Here is a 21749-nt window from a genome sequence, read left to right on the forward strand (position 1 = left end):
TAATACCGTATAACAGATGTCTCCAAACAGCGCGCATAATAATTTAAGAGTTTCAATAGCCACAACTCACTGCTTTAATAATTATGACAACGCAGGCAGCCCGAAATTTCTCAATATTTCTGTGCACTCGGACGGTGCCAATAGTTCTCTGACAGGAGCTGGCTCAGAGATCTCTTCGCATCCCTATTCTTCCATGCGTACAGAGTTGATACAAATAGTCATTGATTAATTATGCAGTGTAAACAAAGGTTCCAACGTATGCATCGAAATGATCATTCAACAGCGAAAGACAACACAAAGGTACGTTAGCTGATTGCACAGGCATATGCGCACTATCATCACATCTGCTCCTGCGCACTCTACAGGTCACATGGCCAATTGTTCTCATCAAATTGACTATGCGTAGAGCTCCATCATTCTTAATCCATTATTCTTTGACCAACCTTCAGACTGCAGATAGAGATTAGCCTCAGAAAAGGTGCTTCAAAGCTCAAGGAGCCTCCAGAGTCGCAGCAGCCGCTGAAACGCCACCAGAAACTGCATGTAATAACACATTGCATCAGAAAAAGAAGAGACCTATTGTTTCTGTTGACCAGAAGGGCAATATCAGAGTTCTCAAGGTGGTGGCCATATGCGGTTCCCTCAGGAAGGCTTCTCACAACCGTGGCCTTATTCGTATTGCCATTGAAATAGTCGAGGAGTCGATTTCGGGCATGGAGATAGAGCTGATAGACATCAGCAACCTTCCCTTTTTGAACACCGATCTTGAAGTCGATGGTCGGTTTCCAGATGTTGTGGACAGCTTCAAAAAAAAATTCCTTGATGCCGATTGTATACTCTTTTCTTCTCCAGAGTACAACTATTCCGTGACTGCTCCCTTGAAGAATGCTATAGATCTGTCAGGCCATAAAAACTTTAATGCATAAAGCATTCACGGTATTCAAACATTAATAATGCTGCGTATTCAATTAAACGACAATACCACTGTGTCGATGGCAGTTTGAACCAAGGAAAATTTTAAGGATGGAAAATTTTCTTGAAGTTTAAAACATTGGCGAATCTCACTAATCCCTAATATGCAAATTATAAATGTTTATTGATATATTTGTAAAATTAATCAAATTTATAATTATTTTATATATAGTCTCTCTATAATGTTGGCGATTTTTAAGGTAAAATAATTTTATATTCTAAAATTTGGGCGAATCGTCTTTTATAAAATTGGAAATTGGCGAATCTTTTTTGTGGAAAAATCATGGAAAATTAGCCCACTGGGCGAACATTAGCCCCTAAAATTTTCCATGGTTTGAACAGGCATTCGCAGGAAGGCAAAACGTCAATAGCCGTTGCCGGGGAACAAACCCGGGTCACACTTGAGTACTGCCGTCGATTTTGAAGACCAAGAAGAAGGCTTCCCCTCGCTCAGCAACCGTCCACAATATCCACCCTGAGCCATGAATGCACTGGTACCCACGGCGCAAGCAAATAAGTCGATATCATATTCAATTTCACTCACCGCATACTTCCTCTATTGAGATCCTCTTTTAAAAAATGAAAAAGCTGGGCTTTAAATACCACACAAGAATGGCGCAGCTCACGGTAAAGTCAAAGGACCTTAGGTTTACACAGGACTCAATTGCGATCAAGTTTAGAAGCCCTTATGATGATCTTCGAGTCGACGACGCAGTTGAACAAGAGGCAAGTTTGTTGAGTATGTGCCTACTCGGGAGTATCACCATCGGCAAACCAGACCCTTGTATTGGGAAGGCGGAGGGATAATAGACAGAGATTGTATCAAGACAATGGTTGTTGAGAGCTTTGGTGCCGCAGTGTTCAACAGGAAATGGATAGCAGATGAGCTAGCGGCAGAGGTAGCGCTGGAAAAGGCAGTGCGTTATGGTCAGAGGTGAGTTTTCAACGGAACCAGCTCACCAGAATCCGGCAGGTCGAACAGTCGCAGCATGTCAGTGGACAGAACGACAGAGGCAGAGCAGAACAGTGCTAAAGCATTGGTATTCGATGGGTATGCAAGGCGTTATCACTCAGAGAGCATTAAAGCTATTAAGGCAGAAGAAATTGGCCTGCGTAGGAGCTAATTCAAAAAATGAATGAACCTCTCACTGTCTCGGTCGATTCTGACAACGGAATCCTTATCATCTTTGGGCAAATGGCGGAGCACCTAGGGCAGCGAGCTTGGAGTCTTTATGCGCGCACAGAGTCAAACGTTCAGGCCAGACAAACATTCAGCATTTACTTAAAAAATTCATATGTCAGAGTGCGCAGTCTAGACAAAACGCACAGTCTTGGCAGAAAAAACGCATATATGTGCATGAATTTCAATTAGGCACAACAGAGAGATAATCCAAGGAATCGACAGAGTAAAAGCATCAAATTTCTGACTGTCAGTGAATTAATGGAGTGTTATGGACAGTGAACAGAAATGTCATAACTGATATGCACATAGAGGCCACAAAACAAATGGCTCAAATATGAGCAGGGCCAGAATTCGCCCGCTCTGATACCATGTTAAACACACATGGGAAACATAGAATAGGAAAGATAAATCATGTGAGTACATTTTTTTATTAACATCAGATATACATTTATAGTACAATATGTGACTCTTGGGTTTCAGATCCCAAGGTCTCTTGGACTGCTTTTGTCCATTCGACTTCCACACTAACCCATTTAGGATTAGGTGTCCAACAGTCTCCTCATAATCGATCCCCTCAATCTGTGAAAGCCTCGGGCAACAAATCTTGCCTTGTACTTCTCCACACTCCCGTCAGCTGCCTGCTTAACTTTGTAGATCCATCTCGAACCCACCACTGATTTCCCTTCCGGTCTAGGAACAATCTCCCATGCACTGTTTCTGACAATAGAATCATACTCTTCCACCATGGCGTCTACCCATGCGGGATCCTCCACAGCTTCCTCAAAATAGGATGGCTCAGTCACAACACACTTGCTCATAAGAGCCATGTATCCAGTGTACCGATCAGGTGACTGTCTCTGCCTGCGTTGGGCTGTAGGTGGTCCTACAACTTTCTCTGCATCTTGAGCCAGTCGCTCAGCTTCTGTCAAGCGCTTTCACCCTCTGATGGTTGGCGCTGCATGAGTGGTCTCTTCCACTCCATGAACCTCGTCCTGTGGCTGATCCACGTCCTGAAGCTCATCCTTAGGAACTAATAGCTCCTCATCTGCATGCAAGTGTAGCTCCCTCTCAAGCGAACACTTCATGGCTTTCTCCTCCTGAAATTTTATATCCCGTCGCACAACAGTTTTACCACTGTCTGGCAAATACACACGATAGTTGTGGGGCGTATCAGTGTACCCCACAAATATCCCAACCTCTGCGGTCGGCTCCAACTTCTTCCTGGCATCCTTCGTCACATGCATGTAAACGTTAGCACCAAAAATCCTCAAATGAGAAAGATCAGGCTTCTTACCAGAATAAGCCTCCTCGGGTGTACTCATGCCAAGTATCCTATGAGGACAACAGTTCTGCACATAAACTGCTGTATTGCATGCTTCCGCCCACAAGTGAAGGGGTAGGCCCTAATCATGCAACATTGCCCGTGCAGCACCCACAATCGTTCTGTTCTTCCGCTCAGCTACCCCGTTCTGCTGTGGGTTATGGGGAGCTATGAGCTCTCTACGAATCCCTTCTGTCTTGCAGAAATCCTTGAACTCGTCCGAGATGTATTCACCACCATTATCGCTCCTAAGAGCCTTCACCTTCTTCCCCGACTCCTTCTCGACCAGTGCTTTGAATTCACAGAACTTTGAATATGTCTCGCTCTTCTTCTGCATGAAGAAGATCTAGCACTTACGAGAGAAATCATCAACAAAAATCACATAATACCTGTGTTTTGCTGTCGAAGCAACTGAGAAAGGTCCACACACGTCTGTGTGAATTCTCTCAAGGATCGTCGTGGCGCGACTATCCTTCTCGTGAAAGGTGGCTTTCACAAACTTCCCCAAAGTACACCCCTTACACTGATCTGACTGCGCAAGTGTGCCTTTAGGAAGCCCTGTAGTGATCTGCTACAGTATCTTCAAGGCTCCATGGTGAAGGTGACCCAATCTCCTATGCCACAACTCGCCATCATCCCAGCTCACCAATCCTTCTGCCTTGCCTGCCATTGCTGTGCATCCATCTACATGCAACTGATAAAGGTTCCTCACTCGAACCCCTATCTTCCGGGTCTCACCGGTTGTCTTGCTGCGCAGGAAGGCCTTTCCCTCGCTGAAAACAACATCATACCCCTTGTCTTCTAACATCGCCACTGAGATGAGATTCTTCTTCAATCCTGGAACATGCATGACTTCCTTCAATACAAAGGGTTTACCAAACTCCCTCTCAAAGGAAATGGTACCGATACCGGTCACACTGTATCTACCATCATCGCCCATCTCCATGTGCACTCCAAGATCTTTGTCCTCCAGATCAGAGAACAAATCTCTATCTCCCGTCATGTGAAAAGACGCACCACTGTCCAAGAACCACACTGATCCCATCACACTTGAAACCAAGCATGCGATCAATGAAAAATCAAGCTCAAACTGAGAAGCTAAGGCCTCTCCCCCTGCAGATCCAACAGCTTGCTTTTTCTTCTTCTTCTGCGGACAATTTGTGGCATAGTGTCCGTGCTGGTGACAGTGAAAACACTTCACCTTGGACATATCCTGCTTCTTGCCTTTCGCACCAGACTGAGAAGCTTTCTTGCTCTTCCCTTTCTTTGCTTTGGTAGCCAAAGCACAATTCTCTTCATCAGATACCTTTGATGAAGATCCATTCTCACCTTTATTGTTACTGAGTTTATCCTTGAGCACCAAGTCGCTCTTGCTTTGGAATAACATTTGAAATCCGTTGAAAGAAATTTCAACAACACTGCTGCAAGTTCGATTTCCACCAGCTCCAAACTCAACCGCCTCCGATCTAGAATTCGTGAGAACACAATATTTCTCGTACAGAGATTGACTGTATGGGCATTCACCAGATATCTCACCTTCCAAAGGAAGGATGAATCCAGAGGCTACCTGGCCCGATTACAGACTCTGCCTGAAGAAATAGAATGTAGACACTTCCTGAATAGTAGATCTGATGATCAACAGCTCCGATACCATGTAGAAACTTTTTCTACAATTATCTAGCTTGCTCTGATACCATGTAGAAATTTTGAATAATTTAACACATATTCAATGGAGGTTATCCTGATCATGTACTATTGCGGAAAACATACACAATACATAAGCTCCTCTACGTTGATCATTAATATAGCAGCATCAATAACAATAAAACATCAAGAGCATTCACACATTAACACAGTATGTATCCCGAGGAAAGCATCTCGCTAAAAACCCCAACTATCTGTATATTAATGATTGAGTCATGTAACATTACACAACATAATACTTCTCACAAGTATCTCCACCTCTGTTACACACAATACAACTTAGATCTGATCTCCAAATCTCTTCCACTGCTTGCCTGCCTCCACTGCTCAATACCTGCTCAAGAACTGATGAGAATGGCTTACCAAACTTGTTTTTCACCTGCAAAATAGTCACTCACACTTTGTTGGACGTGAGCACAAGCTATAATGTGGGCAAATACGTGAGCAAACTCATTGGCATACTCAATCCCTTTATTGTGCAAGATCTGGTGCACAACTATAGTCACAACTGATAGCAATCTGATTCTCTACCACCTGTCCCTGTTGAACTGAACATGCACTGACATGCAACTGAGTTAACTGATGTATTCATTAGTTGTATTATGAGTTAATAACTTGTGAATTAATTAATAATTAATTCACCCAACTCATCTCTAGTCTATTTTCCAGTTAGACTAAATACAACCAGTTTAACAAAGCTAAACTGAACACAACTCCATCAACTCCACAATCAACTCCACCAAACTCAACTGATTGAGTTCTAACTGAAGTCATGCATGCAACAACTCAACTGACTCATAAGAAAAGCGTATTTCCTTCTGACAGCTGCATGTGCCACCTCTGTAGCTCAAATTGAAGTGCCCCAAGAGAATAAGATTAAGTTTATAGTCCAAATATTATTGTGAGATAATAATATTTGACTTTTCTATTTTTGACAGCCAGTCTAAAATAGACTTTGATCACTCACACTGTGATCACTCACACTTTCATCAAAAATAGAAGTCCATCTATTTTTTCCCAACTTGATCAATCATCCATAAACAGCAACCTGCAATCCATAGACATGATCCATATGTCTAAAAATAGACATAGTCTAAAAAATAGACTTGCGCCAAAAATAGCCTACGGGCCCACTTAGTGAAGGCGACTCTTTTCACTAAGCTCCATCATCTTGTTGCAATCTCAACAGGCGCGCACTGGTTATTACTATTAAATGTTTTCTTAAAGACCTTAAGAAGTAGATTTGATCTATAATAAGCACATATAAGAATAAGAATTTAGGAAGCACCCGTCGCGGATCTACATGAAGGATTGACAGCTGCGCAGAACAACGCGAGTGCGTCGATCGGTTCATGATCCTTCTAAGTTCTCATCAAGACATCCCTAGGGTGTGGAAACCTGGTTCCAACACCCTCCCCTACTACCTCGGGTGAGACTTTAGTCCGCGCTCCGCAGACCATTGCCGAAAGGGTCGGTAGTGCGGGATTTGTTTGGCTAAAACACTTCCGAACCTTCTTCAGGCCCCAACAAGCCAACCATCGTGGAGGGACAAAATGTCGCTCAATCCACAAATGACGCTGCAATCGTTCGAAAAATGGGTGATCGACTTTGTAGGACCTATCTCACCTGAAGGAAATACAGGTGCGCGCTATATCATCACCACGATAGAATACTTGACTCGATGGGTGGAAGCACAACCGGTTAAGGATTGCACGGCCGCTACAGCTGTGAAATTTTTGTTCGAAAATGTGTTAACACGGTTTGGATGTCTGAAAATTCTAATGAGCGATTGTAGAACGCACTTCCTAAATGAAACTATCAGTGCACTCACTGAGGAATTCCAGATATATCATCAGCAAAGTACGTCGTATCGTTTGCAAGCAAATGGGATAGTTGAGGCGTTCAACAAGATTTTAGAGACTGCCTTGACTAAGGTTTGTAATGCGCAGCGAAATGATTGAGATTTGCACATACTTGCTATGCTATGGGCATACCAAACCACTTGCAAGAAATTGACGGGTCAAACACCTTTTCGGTTAGTCTACGGCACCGAAGCCATCATGCCAATGGAATACATTGTACCCAGTTTGCGGATAGTAGCAATGACAGGCATGGCAGATCATGGATCTAGGAAGAAAGGCTCGCACAACTGGAAGAACTAGAGGAGGAACAATTTCTGGCGGGATTCCATTAGCAGGTACAGAAGCAGCACGAAAAAGCTTGGCATGATTGCCATATCAAGTTGTGCATGTTCAAAGAAAATGATTTAGTATTTCTGTATGATAGTAAGTTCGAGAAATTCCCTGGAAAATTCTGGATGCATTGGTTGGGACCATACGTAGTTAAGGAAGTCACAGATGGAGGTGCGGTGCAACTTAGAAAGCTTAATGGGGAGCCCTTCCTAGGAAGAGTAAATGGCAGTCACCTGAAGCTCTACACGGGTGGGCCGACTGCCTGAATAACTGAATGAAATACTATCCCATCGCTCTAGACAGTTGAAAGAGAGTGCGGGACAATAAAGCAGTCTGTTGGGGCCTGACCAAGGAGTACAAAGAGAAAAAACAGGGTTTCATGCAAGAATTACAAACAACAACCTTGAATAGAGAATTGAATATGCAAATCAGTTCTAGAAAGTCTACTTTTGTATTGTATTAGTTTGACATATCCAAATAATTTTGGATATTATTTTATTTTGTAAAGGATTGTATTATTAGATATTTTTGAATTACACTCTATAAATATTTTGTAACTCAAAATAAGAAGTGTTGAACCCTTGTGATAATCCAAATACATTATTGTACTCTTCTGAAAGTTTTTGAAGATAATCAAAGGATTATGACTTTAGTCTTAACAACGTTTGTGTTCATGTGAATTTTTATGGTATATTCATCTTTGTTTTTCATCATATATTCAAGGTAACATAGGAGTTAGGGTAAGGCCAAGTTAAGTATTAACTTCCATGACAATCCACTGCAAAGTTATCATTGTTATGGAGATTAGCTAATTGAATGGTCTGTTTGAATTGTTCCTTTGTACCTTTAAATTGTTGCCTTCTGTCATCTCTTGAACATATATTTGTTTGGCTGTAGAATTCTTCTGCACATCTACTATATATGGTGAATTAAGAATTTAGTATGAATGTTTAATTTTCATATATCTTCTCCCTTTTCCACTTCTAAAATCAATTCAAATGTTTTATGTTGCTATGCATGAAAATCAGCTCTTTGAAATTCTCAGGAGTTTTTGGATTATACAAGTGCTAATGGTTTAATGCATTGGTCATCCAATTCAATTAAAACCCTTACTTAGATGCTTTGGCATAGTTACCGAGCCTAAAACTGTCTACAAAGATACAACAATGCATATGATAATTAAGTTTGAAAGCTTCATGAGTAAAGACACATCAAAATGACAATTGAAACTCATTTGAGTGATTTCTTTAGTTAATCCGTGCAAATGGTTCTGATGCATGCCCCTGTTGATTGTGTACCACTTCTTTATTGATATTCCCTAATGATTTCATACAAACAAAGCTAAGATATGTCAATAACAGTCACCAAATGCCAATATGAAAAAACCACACTAATGAAACTGAAAAGAGTCATGACTATCAAATGGGTCGCATTTATTTTTCTTAAGGAGATATTACTGCCAATAATCATCTTTTCATTCCCGCAAGAAGAGAAAGAAACATCAAAACAATGATGTTCAAAATTATGCAGAATTATGCTCCTTATAATTATTTTTTTGGTTAAATTTATCTAAATCCAAAATTTAATATGGAAGAGTTGAATGGCCATTCCAATTTCAGTTCCTTGAAGAAGACTTATAAGTTCATTTTAGCCAAATATGATTTTTTTTTTATTCAAATAGTTGCATGCCTAGAGAAATACATTCAATTAATGCTTCTCAATTATCTTGTTTTAACATGGAAAGACATTGTGTTTGTTCTTGGTTCTCCATGCTTTGGAAAGTTGCAATTAATTGTACAAATATGTTTGAAACAACGAAGTTTGGAATTTGAAAAAAAATTTGAAAGGAATTATTGGTTACACAAAGGACACTGTGGTATCTAGAGATTTCATTGGGGGAAGGAAGTATGTTGTGAATATTTCTAGCATTCTATTTGTTTCTTTTGAACTCTTGTTATGCATTAGTTGTGTATTCACTATAGCTTCCTTATTGTTACAGTTCAAGCATATTTGATGTGCATGCAAGGAGCCACAAGTGATAATTTTGTGAAATTAGTGTGATGGTATGACAATGAGTGGGGTTATAGGTAAGAATTAAACCACCTATGTATTTTAAGTATGTTAAATAGATTTCATAATTTTCAACAGTATTACATCAATGTTTAAAATAGTAATTTAGTCTCTTTGGTTCTTTGTTTTGTAGTTCACGAATGGTAAATTTGATTATACATATGGTCACTACTCAATAAGTTATAATAGTTTTTCCTAATCCATGTCTTCGAATCTTCCTTCAATAATTATATGGATTCTAGTGATAATGGTTCACATATTATCTTCTTTTAAATTAAAATAAAGAACTTGCATAAATGATATTATTGTATGTAAAGAAACATAGGTCTTCCATGATGCTAGTGAATTGATAAGAATGTGTTCTAAATGTTGGAAACTAATCTTTACAAGCCTTCCATAATGTTAGTGCATTGATAAGAATGTGTTTTAAATTTTGGAAACTAAAACTAGGGATATATGAATGACCTTTTTTAAATTTGGGGTGGGTTCATGTGGATGTGGCGTGTGGTTCAGGTTCAATGAAAGTGAAAGCGTATTAGTGTCAAAAAAAAAAAAAAACCTTATTTTGTTTGTTTCGATTAGTTCCATATATAATACAATTGTTATGTGGATGAGAATATTAGTTCCACATATATAATGGAATTGTTGTGTATTGGACTATTGATTATTTATCCAATTGTTGAGTAGACTAGGACAATATGTTTATCTAATTGTTGAGTAGGCTACGACAAGATTATTAGCTGCTTTGTCTATGTTATTCATAATGTTTGGAAGTTGATTTTGATTTTGGCAAGATGACTTCTATGAATGGAAATACAAATTGTGTTTCTTGTGTGGGGTTGTGCTTATGTATTTTGAAGATGTGCAGTTGAAAGATCTAATAATGTGATGGAGGGTTATTCTCATTCATGGCTCTATATGCCCAGACAACTTCAACCATTTCCTTGTTCTTTTTTTCCCTTTACTATTGATTAAGAAGAACTTGTAAAATACAATCCTTCATGTTGCTAGAGATTTTACCCACATCTGACTTCTCCATGGTAAATGTTGCTTGCATGGTGTTGCATTCTGTGGCTTTTCTATTGTTGTTCCATATTCATTTCACGAGATCTAGGTCGCGCTTTGTCATTCTGCTAACACTCACCGAGTCAAGCATAACTTGACTGTAGTAGTAGCAATTTTAAGATCTATTCCAATGAGCTAACCATTGCAATATCTCTTAACAAATAATCTAGCTCAACAAATCCCTATTGTGACATGTTTAAGTATCATAACAATTACCTTGCAACAAATCTACGTTGTTTAACATCAGATTTGAAGACCTTTATTAATATTAAAATTTCTCTCACTCAAATTATAGCATATCACATCTCTTTATCTATGTTCTTTTTCATATACTATTAACTTACAACATTTCTTTTACCATATTTAATACAACTGCTAATATAAAATTTAATTAAAAATATTTATAAAATGATGTATTGCTGATGTGATATTTTTATTTTCCAATTTCCAACCAACAAATTGGAAATTAATTATGGTGCTACATTAAAAATGGATTCAAAGTGTTCAGCTTTATATTCAACCTTTCGAGGCCTAGACCAAACTCATTAATCAAGACCAATAACGTACCGTCCATAAAGCACATTAGATATGCAATTAATTGTCAATGTATAAAAAGAATTGGATTTTTGGTCATAAAAATATGCATACATAAATATTCATCATGACAAATTAACTGAAAATAAAATTTATTAACACTATGCCTTTAAGTTTTTGGCAGTTTTTATTTTTAATTTTTTATGATAATATCATGTCTTTGAATTTTCAAATAACAATGCTAGGGATAAAGTCATGAGTTACTACACACGCGAGTGTATGTTGGAACAGTCGGGGCGGTCGGTTTATACGCTCCCCGATCGGTATCGAGTCCTGCAAAGGCTGCGCCAGCAGCATATTTGGGCCACGGCCATATATACTATGTACAGTTGTATTATAACATATATATAGCTTCTTCAGCAGGCCCCACCCACCTCCCCCCAAAAAAATCATGAGTTAATAATAAATCCCAAACATTAAATTCATTAATCAAATTTACTTTATTTACTTTAACCAAAGAAGGTAAACAAATAACAAAGGGAAGTAGACCATTAAAACAAATACTTCCATAATTGATGATAACCACCTTCATGGTCATTAAAACCCATTAGATAATCCGAGATGAGGTAGCAGGCTTTCCAAAACTCGTTCATCGGCAACAACGAGCATCATATCTCGTTGGCAACAAGTAACCATTCATATTCAATCTCCAAGAACTGGGGAGGGAAAAGTGATTTAAACCATTCCGACTTTAAAAATAAACTTCATCTACATTGTAACATAAAATGAGATAAATGGCTTCACCAAGGGAAACCAATCAAAGGTAATATTTCCATGATCACTAGTTGATATGGTGTTTCAGTTTGTCTTCACGATTTCATTCTAGCAACGTGGAACTTCCGCAAATATTGCAGATTTATATCGATATTAGATTCTAAGAATATTTTGGAATTAAATGATCAAATGAAGTTAAACAATTAATGATCATCAGATTTCAGATTTCAAGATATTCATGAAATTTATAAGCATTATTATATTTTTGTAAAACAACTATTCAATTGTGCAACCCCAATCTCTTCTGATTTATGTCGATCTTACATTCTAAGAATATCTTAGAAATAAATGATCAAAAGAAGTTAAACAATTAACACCATCAGATTCCAAGATATTCATGAAATTTACAAACATCGTTGTATCTTTGTAAAACAACTCTGCAATCGTGCAGCCCCCAATTTCTTTTGGCCAAATCTCTTATGGCCATAAACAGGATAGGATATTCAATCATCCCTTCTGGGACAGGATAGGATATTGTTGGGTTTAATAACCTGAAAACAAATACTAATAAATATGAGACAAAAATAAAAATAAGAAATTTTATAAGGAAAAAATTATTAAATTATATCGTACTTAACTTCAATTCTATCCACACTTTCAAAGTTAAGCTGTTTAACTGACAAGAAGTTAATGGTCACTGATTTCTTGATCCATGAATCAAAATTAAATCACCATCTCTGGACTCCCTAAACCACATAGAAAAAAAAACGAACTATTTAGTTATTTTGTTCTAATCAAATTTATAACTTTCCTAGCTAAACAATATTAACTATCTTTCACAAGTAAATATTATCCCTGAACCACATTGCTACAATCTTCAAACGACCCTAATGCATCTTCAACCAATTGAGTAATTGTAAAGAGTGTTAAAAACTGTTGCCATAGTAATAGGATTACTGGAATTGTGAACTCTTTGGATTACCTTTTCGGCTCAGCTCAGTTTGCAAAAGTCTCTGCAAACCAAGAAAACCTTAAAAAAATTTCAGCTTCTTCCCAAAAACAAGTGTCACTGCAGTGGGGATGTCTCTGTTTAAGACCAACTTTGTGCATATGTGATCATATAAATTTATAAATTATAAATTATACATGCTTGGTCACAAATACATAGCCACTGCAATGATACTTTTTGGAAAAATCTAAATAGTTTTGAAGTTTTGGAAGCTGAGCTGAACCTAAAAGGTAAACCAAGAAGTTCTGCCCCTCGGCCAATGATATATATGATAAGGCTATAGAACTCTACAAGCATGAAGAGTAAACAATATTATCAGTACAGAACTGTTTTATAAGAAACAGCCGAGAGATGGCGAAACTAGAGGATGCTGTGGCTATCCAATAAAATCTCAAATCCTAAATAGAATGATATGTTGCTCATAGTTGGAATAAAATATTAAAGGAAATCCCAATATAAAAGATAGCGGCAGATATGATGAAATATTTTTTAAGATAGATTGAGGGATAAAGATGGGCTAGCAGATGCTATGTGGACAGGCTGGTTGAATAATTGAGATAAGTTAGATCTGTTATATAGATTTAATGATTAAAGAAGTATAATAATATCAATAGTATAATAATATCAATTATTAATGAAGTGTAAATTAGTTAGTTGGAGTAGAGTTTAGTTTTTACTAGGTTTTAGGTTTATACTTTATAGCGATATCCCAAGAGAGGTTTATACTTTATAGCGATATCCCAAGAGACAAGGAAGTGCTGGACAACACTGCGACGTTTCTCCCTCCAATAATTGAAAGGATATCTGGGCTATAAATAACAGGGAGGCTACTTTTGCTAACTTTACGGGGAGGATATAAATAACAGGTAGGCTACTTTTGCTAACTTCACGGGAGGAGAACGGTTTAGGATAGAGTAGCAATAAATAGCAGATAGCCTTTTTTTTGCTAACTTTTCGTGGGGACGAGAACGGTTGAAACCTCAACATTGAATGGAGGTTGGTTAAGCTTTGTAATCACCAAATAAAGTGGATGTTTTGAAGATTTTCACAATGTTTAAAATTTCATTTTGTGTATTTTTATATAGTGTGAACACATATTCTAAGGTTTCTTTGATATTGGTGTTTTTTCACTGAAAGGCCTTAAAAGATGCATATCAAGGCTACCGCATTGCAGAAAAAACATTTACAATAAGTAAACATTTCTATTGCATTGCTTTTTGAGAAACTGTGTTTGTGACTGGGCAATGATATATTTATTATTATAATCTTGTTTTGTTTGTGAAAGATGCACGTGACGAATTATTACTGTGGCTTTTATGTTATTTTGCGTAGTTGTGAGGTTCTTGGTGAGATAAAATAGACCGCACAATATTATTCCAATGGTATTCTCTGTCAAGGCTAAGGTAATTTTTTTCTTCAAAAAAACATAATGCTGGAGTGTTTGAATTCTTTTTTTTATGGTGGAAATGGATTCAGCACCATCAAGAACCCCCGAGGCACACTCAAAATCCTGAAGTTTTTATAAAGTAATTATGCTAAATGATTTTTTCAAAATTCAGCCAAGATGGAGAAGAACAAAAATATGGGAAAAAATATCAATGTGATGCAAGATATGCAAAGTAATTCTCTTACATGACTTTTTATAAATCTAAACGAAATGTAGTTCCATTTATTTCACTAAGAGATTAAAATGAAGGTAGTATGAGCTAAAATTATGAAGAAAAGGGACTAAAAATGAGCAAGAAACCTGGCACTGGGAACTCTTTTGGGGATCTTGAGATGGCAACCCCAGGGAGCCATTAAAATGGTTGAAGGTCACTTGCGCAACATGTCTTACATTTTTCGGCCAACTTATCTCCATGTTCGAAGGCTCTTCTCTGTTTGATGGTGTTGTTATCTTTCTTCAACAAAATCGGGTTCTAAAGTGTAAGATGGGATTGGGTCAAGGGAGAAATTTTATTATAGAATTGCTTGCAATGTGGTGCGTTTTATGGTTGACATTTTGGAATCAAATTAAAGCTTTTAAGTAGGTAGGAGACTCTAAAGTATTGGTGGATTGGTTCTATAGGAAGGCATAGCTTATAATTCTATATCTTGAAGCATGGCAGAGGGAAATTCCCCAATTATAGGAAGAATTTGATGGCTTTCAACTTTTACATTCCTATATAGAAAATAATGTTTTCACTGACATGCTGTACAAAGTAGCTTTACTATTAGATGTAGGAGAGTGCTCCATTTTGGAGTATTCTCATGGTGTTTTGATATCAAATGTTTTATTTTAATGTTTTATGTTAAAGCTTAGTTGTTAGTATGCTGATTTACTCTTACATAATGTAGTTATTAAATTTTTATAGGTTTATTAATTACATGTTTTGAAATATGAATCATTATTATTTAAATTTATTTTAATGTGTATGTGTGTAATTTTATCAATAAAAGAAAAATTACAATACAACACATTGAATTAATAGATTTTTTTATTTATTTTTACTTGAGTTGATATTGTGCTTTATTATTATTATTTTATTTAATGCTTCATTTTATGGACATTACAACATCTCCCATATTAAGTTTAAGTTGACATTTAAATGTTTACACTCATTTACAATTATTACAACATCTCCTCCATATTAAACTAACATTTAAATGTTTACACTGATTTAAAGACATTACAATATTTCCCTCATACTAAATTATAAATTGGTATTAATATATTTTACTTCATATATATATTATAATATTTTTTTTGTGAGTTAAATTAGATTATTATTTTTAGATGTCATGAGTTAACTCTATATATATATATATATATAGTTTTCAAATGTCATGTTCAATTTTATATTAAGTAATGAAAAAATAAAAAATATACTATTTTGTTTTCCTTATTCAATTATTTTTATATAAAATTAATATAAAGTTGTAAAATTAGACTACACTTTAAATTATCCAATTAGACTTCTAAACAAAATTATAACGTTGAAAATTTATCACCTTTTGTTTTAAGAAAGGTTCGAAAAAATTCATCCGTTTTAATTAATAATACACCAAACAAACATTCCACTTATACCTATAAAGAGAATTATAACTATACCTATAAACAGAATTATAACGTTGAAAATTTACCACATTTTGTTAAGAAATGTTCGAAAAAATTTCATCCGTTTTAATTAATAATACACCAAATCCGTTTTAATTAACAAGTGCTGCATGCAGCCGACAGTCCCTGCCTAACCATATAATATGCCATTTGTTAAGGCTCATAACCGTTTTACACACATGGTATCCATGGGAGGGTTAGAAGTCTAGCAAAAACTCTATTTCAGGATATCATGAACGAATCACTTTTATCTTCACGTTAGGATAACTTCACACAAAGTTTGGGGTGAATTGAGAAATGTATGACGTGTAAACTAAGGAAGAGAAAGTCAATTTAGGAATTAAGTTGAATGTATTTGGTACAACCGAAGCAAAATTCTTTTATTTCCTCAAGTCGTACCTGTAACGATTGAAAATAATATAGGGGATTAGTATCTTTAGGTACGAGGTAAAGAGTCAAAAGAGGCTATTTATGGAAACAAAAAAAAAGACTTGCAACAGAGAATAATATCTAATAAAGAGCACATAAATTTCCTTCCTCCTCAACTTGGGGATATCAAGATAAAAAAATTAGTAATATAAAATAAGAAGAGTAATATTTGAATGTAAAACCATGGAAGTGAAATATGTGGAAATATTGAGAAATAAAATTGTTTAGATACATGTTGAAGACAACCATATCTCCAGGTAAATTGGCCCATTCGTACGCATAAACAAAATAAGATTAGTAAACTAAATTATAACTTAAGATCCCTCTCTCTACATAAGAAAAACATAAAAATTGAATGATCCTAATTTATAAAGGTTAAAATGGAAACCAACATTAATTTAGTGTTAGGGTTTCACTACATGTAAACCCTATTCGTACGAAGAAATAAAATTGAAGAAAATACATAACTAGTCTATAGTAGGATAGAAAGAATTCAACACTACAATAATGGAAGAAATTTTGATAATTAGTGAAAAAGTATGCCACTCTAGCCATTGTGTGCTATCGTGCTCCACATGACACTGAAGATATGTTTGATATAATCAATTAATATCAGCCAATTATAGTAGCACCATATTCTTTCTTTCGGAAATCTAAAATATTTCTCTAATAAGTATCTTTAGTGTTGTCCATCTCTAATAGTAATGTGGTACAAATAAAAATGTCATGTCTTTTTGAAACTTCTAAAACTTAATTAAATTATTTTCATCATTTTAATAATGAAAAATAACAAGTTAAAATATACATATTTAAAAAATAAAATAATGACAATATTATGGTAAAGGATAAGAATTAATTAATATTTACTCTATTTTATTATTATGATAAAAAATAAAAAATAATTAATATTTACTATATTTCTTTTTTCCTTGTTTAATTTAAAATAAATATTTTATATTTATTTATTTAAAATTTTAATTATCGATAATTTATTTTTTATAATTCAAATAATTTTAAACTGTGTAAAATTTGATTTCCACTTATGTTAGTATCACCACACGACGAATAGAAGTGTTGGTATTAATCATCAGTCACCTTTTGGTTGGTGAGTGGTTAAATTAGATTGTTATCATCCTGTTTATCTGGTTTCCATTCCAGAGTTGTATCCAAATTTATAAGGTTCAATATGCTTTCATTGACTATGTTCAATATGCTTTCATTGACTATGTTCAATATGCTTTCTGCACTCTTTAACCAACAAAAAAATTACCATTCTGGAAAAAGTTTCAGAAGCTATATTCTCTGTCGTGTAAAACACTATGAGGTCACGGTGATCACAAACAACATTGTTTGTAATGTCAAATTATAAATTGAATACCCATTTTAAAATGGAGTCCTCTAAAGAGACTCAAGAATTTTTTGGATGGTTAAAAGTGGCTTTAATCTGGGTAAAAAAATTTCAAAATTTTTTGTAAAGGCAGTTTGTATCGTGTCTTTTGATGGTAGAAATGGATTCAGCGCCATCAAAAATGTTTAAGACACCTAAAATTTTGAAATTTAACAACTATAACTTAGATTTACAAAAATCCATACTTCTCTACCTCTCTTTAGACTAAGCCTTTTAAAATTTCCCTCAAATTATGATATATAAATCCAACCTGCATTTAAAAAGGTTTGGCATATAGAAATTCGGATAATACTAACCCACAATTGATTCATCTCATTCCAATATACATTTTAAAAGGTTTCGATTTGGAATTTCATTTGATGAATATAATATTTTAAAAGATGGCATGAGCCAAAAACATTAAAACCATTTTATACTCGTCTTTCGCTTTAGATTGAAGAGGAACATTAGAATTATGTTATGCATGGCCTTTAGTCTTTCAAACCAATAATCACGCAGAAGACAATGTTCTCCTACACGGTTTATCTTTGGCATATGATGGCGAATTCTTTTCTTAATGGTAAATTAAAGATTCTAGTATCATTATATTTATCATTATTATGAGATTAAAAAATCTCCACTCTAAAATTCCTTGCCGGGTGTTGCGATTCTTGGAACATAACAATAATGGTCAATAAGATATATGGGGGGATAAGGACATGAGTTCTTCGGTTGTTTCATTTCTTAGGAAGTAGTCAAAGAAATGAGCGAATAAGCACATGAGTTTGATCTTGAGAATGAACATACAAGAGGAATCCAAATCAAGGATTCCATAATGTCCAGGAAGAAGCTTAAATTTTTAACTAACCTATTTTCAATCTGATTTGTGAAACAGTTGGGTTGCAATTAGATAATGAGTCTCCGCATGTGAAGAACAATTTTACACCCAGAGCACTGGGTGAGTTTCAGAATTGGAGATAGAAGGGCATGTCCATCGGCCCCTATTCTGCTCCATGTACTTCGTTTTCTTTGAAGGAAATTTGGTCCCAGATCAATACTTGCTACTCAAAATCTCCAGATTTAGATCAGCAAACACAAATCCCAGATTTTCTTGTGCTATGATGTATCCTGAGCACAGGATTACATAACATTCATGCATAGGATGAATTTGATCTTATAAAGACTTCAAACATTTGATGTCATACCCATTTGTTCATGCTAAAGGTACTTTCCTCGTTGCGCCTGAACAAATGGCAAACAAAATCATGTGCCCAACACCTCAATAAGCACAGATCAGGTTTATTTCGATCCCAGCAGCAGCTCCAAGTGTCTTTTCCATTTGATCACTGAAGATTTGGGAATGTTACAGCCACTTCTTATTGATAGCAACAAGATTTCTGATGCAAGCATGTGTGCTGCTGCCTTACAGACCCTGACTCTACATCTGGAGATTCAAAAGGCAAATCCTCTCGAAAGGCTCTCTCAACATAAGACTCTTGCTGTACTACGAAAATATCCCCAAACTCAGCAGACAATTTGCGTAGTACCCCAGACTGGAGATCAAGGTTTCCTGCAAACTTTCCAACAGTAGTGACAATCACGCTAAAACCACGTCTCAAAAGTATTCCAAGTATGGTTTTTTTTGGGGTACAGAGATATTGCAAATCCTGTAGAAAGGCTCTCTCAACATAGCACTCTTGCTGTAATGGGAAAATATCTCCAAACCTAGCACACAATTTGCATAATACCCGAGACTGAAGATCAAAGTTTTCTGCAAACTTTCCAACAGTAGTGACAATCATGCTAAAATCACTTCTCAAAAGTATTCCAATTATGTTTTTCTAGGTACAGAGATATTGTGCGGAAACTGGTGAGTCCAAGTGTTTGTCAGAGTAAGACAAGATTAGCCTTAATGAAATACTTGAAATTCATGTCATGACATATCTCCCAATTGTCAAATACAATACTCCTAATGAAGGGCACATTACTGGTGTCCGATCTATGGATATAAACAGAAATTTGATTCACCTGTGTATATTCTCAGCACTTTTGTTGCATATTAACAAATGAATATTTCTGAAATGGATTATTCAGTGTTCATGTCTGTAAGAGTTCGTGCTGATAAACAAACAGACCAGAATGTTCTCTATGAGCCCCCAAATCCATAGTATCTTGTTGTATATCTTGTTGTTAATCATATCTTCTGTTGAAAATCACAAAAGTTACCTTCATGACCGGTCAGAGATAACAGACTATTTAAAACCGATGCCACAATAATATTCTAAAACATAATTCAAGGCCAAATCTATAAACTGCTTATAATAATTGTGCTACAGATTTCACCCTACAGTTACCTCTAATGAAAATTAGGTGTCCAACCTAATTCCTAACTGTTCTGGTAATTAGCTCAGCAGCGAATTACCCGCAAGTTACTCGCCATTAAGGATCTGACTGGCAAGTACTGACAAATCTGCCTTGCAGCTGACGAGTTTGCTGGTGAGTGGAAACTTAAGACTTAGTTAACTAGGCTCGTCAACAAGGCCAAGGAGAGTTTGACTCAACAGACTCAACTAAGAATGAAACCACTTATATACGAGTGAAACCATCTAAATGTGAGACAGGAGGATGATTTCTTTGGAACACCATCAATTCATTTAATAATATGTTAGAACTAGGACAACAAGTGGCAATTTGTAGCAAGAGATCTTCTGCCCTTCGAAATGGGTAGCTATTAGATTCTTAAAGTTAAAAGTAATTTGTCTTTAAATATATAAAAGCATGGGAGAGTTGAATTGATAGACGTTCCTTTGCAAGTGAAGGAGGGATGGACTGGTTGTCTTATTCGGCACATATTTATTAAAACATCATAGAGAGCGAAATAAAAGAAACAGGGCTAAAGGATAAAGGATTTCTTTTAATGTCATTGAAAAATTAACACATAAATACGATCGCTGCTTACCTCTGGCCTTCTTCCCGATGTTGGAAAACAATCCAGGTCCCTTGCCCATCTCTCCGATAGATCTTCCATTTTTAGTCATCCATCAGCACAATGCAGAGATAAAGACACGAATTAATTGTTCCCCCAAAACACATATTATATATCTTAAAGAATACTTCAAAATATAAAACAGTATCGAAGAAGACGATTGAAAAACCCAGATGAGCCAGAAGAAGTCCCAATAACATATCTGAGAAACCGAAATAAATGCTTTCTGAAATTCCAAAATAAGCTAAAAACTGCAAATTTTCAACCCAAAAAAAGGATCGTGAACAGATAGATGTAAGATGCTCTGGGAATCATCTTTTGTATCGATTAAATAAAAAGATTTCAGGGAATGTGCAATGCCTTTGGTATTCCAGGTCCTCTGACCAAACGAATTTTATTTTTAATGGAAAAAGGTATAAATTCAACGAAAAAATGATGAGAAGATACCGCAATAGCTCGTGCTCGAGGGGGGAAAGATTCAATGGAGCGTCTGGCTGCAAGTGTTACTGGCTGGCCAGTTCAGCTCCACATCAAATAACCATGTTAAACGTCTGTAGAAATTCAACATTTTTTTATGGTGAATATTACATTATATGGAGAATGCTTCTCTCCGAACTTACTCCGGAGAATTAGTTGCTCGACACTCTCTGCATATGCAAACAGCTGGCACTTGCAGGATGCAGGACACTGCATGCATGACACGGAGCACAGGTAGCGAAAACTTAGGACAAACTAACTTTTAAGAAAAGTACACAGAAACTCTTTAGTCTAAGTTTTCAAAAAAGTATACATGCCACTCCAAACTCTTTAGCCTAAGTTTTCAGAAAAGTATACGGTGCAACCGGCAATAAGAGGTCGAAACACAAACTTTGGATAAAAATCTATTGAGCAGAAAATTTTATTTCAAACATTGGCTTAAACCTGACATGTACGGGAAATTTTATTTGGTCAAAGCTAATTAATCGCTGGTCAACGATCAATCGATCGCTATTAGTCCCAGGCAAGGACTAATAATACACCAAACAA

General features: G+C 35.9%; 1 long non-coding RNA gene across 1 annotated transcript; it reads right to left on the reverse strand.

Moving 5' to 3' along the window:
- Nucleotides 1-20704: 20704 nt before the first annotated feature.
- Nucleotides 20705-21307, reverse strand: LOC149186852 (uncharacterized). The gene is made up of 2 exons (XR_016256160.1): nucleotides 21171-21307; nucleotides 20705-20758 (listed from the first exon to the last, which is right to left on the reverse strand). It is a non-coding gene; the product is annotated as an uncharacterized LOC149186852 (long non-coding RNA).
- Between the last annotated feature and the right edge of the window lie 442 nt (nucleotides 21308-21749).

This window comes from Pinus tabuliformis, chromosome 3_1, assembly GCF_031772625.1.
Source record: "Pinus tabuliformis cultivar Carrire ecotype Pingquan chromosome 3_1, CPIR1, whole genome shotgun sequence".
Taxonomy (NCBI): Eukaryota; Viridiplantae; Streptophyta; class Pinopsida; order Pinales; family Pinaceae; genus Pinus; species Pinus tabuliformis.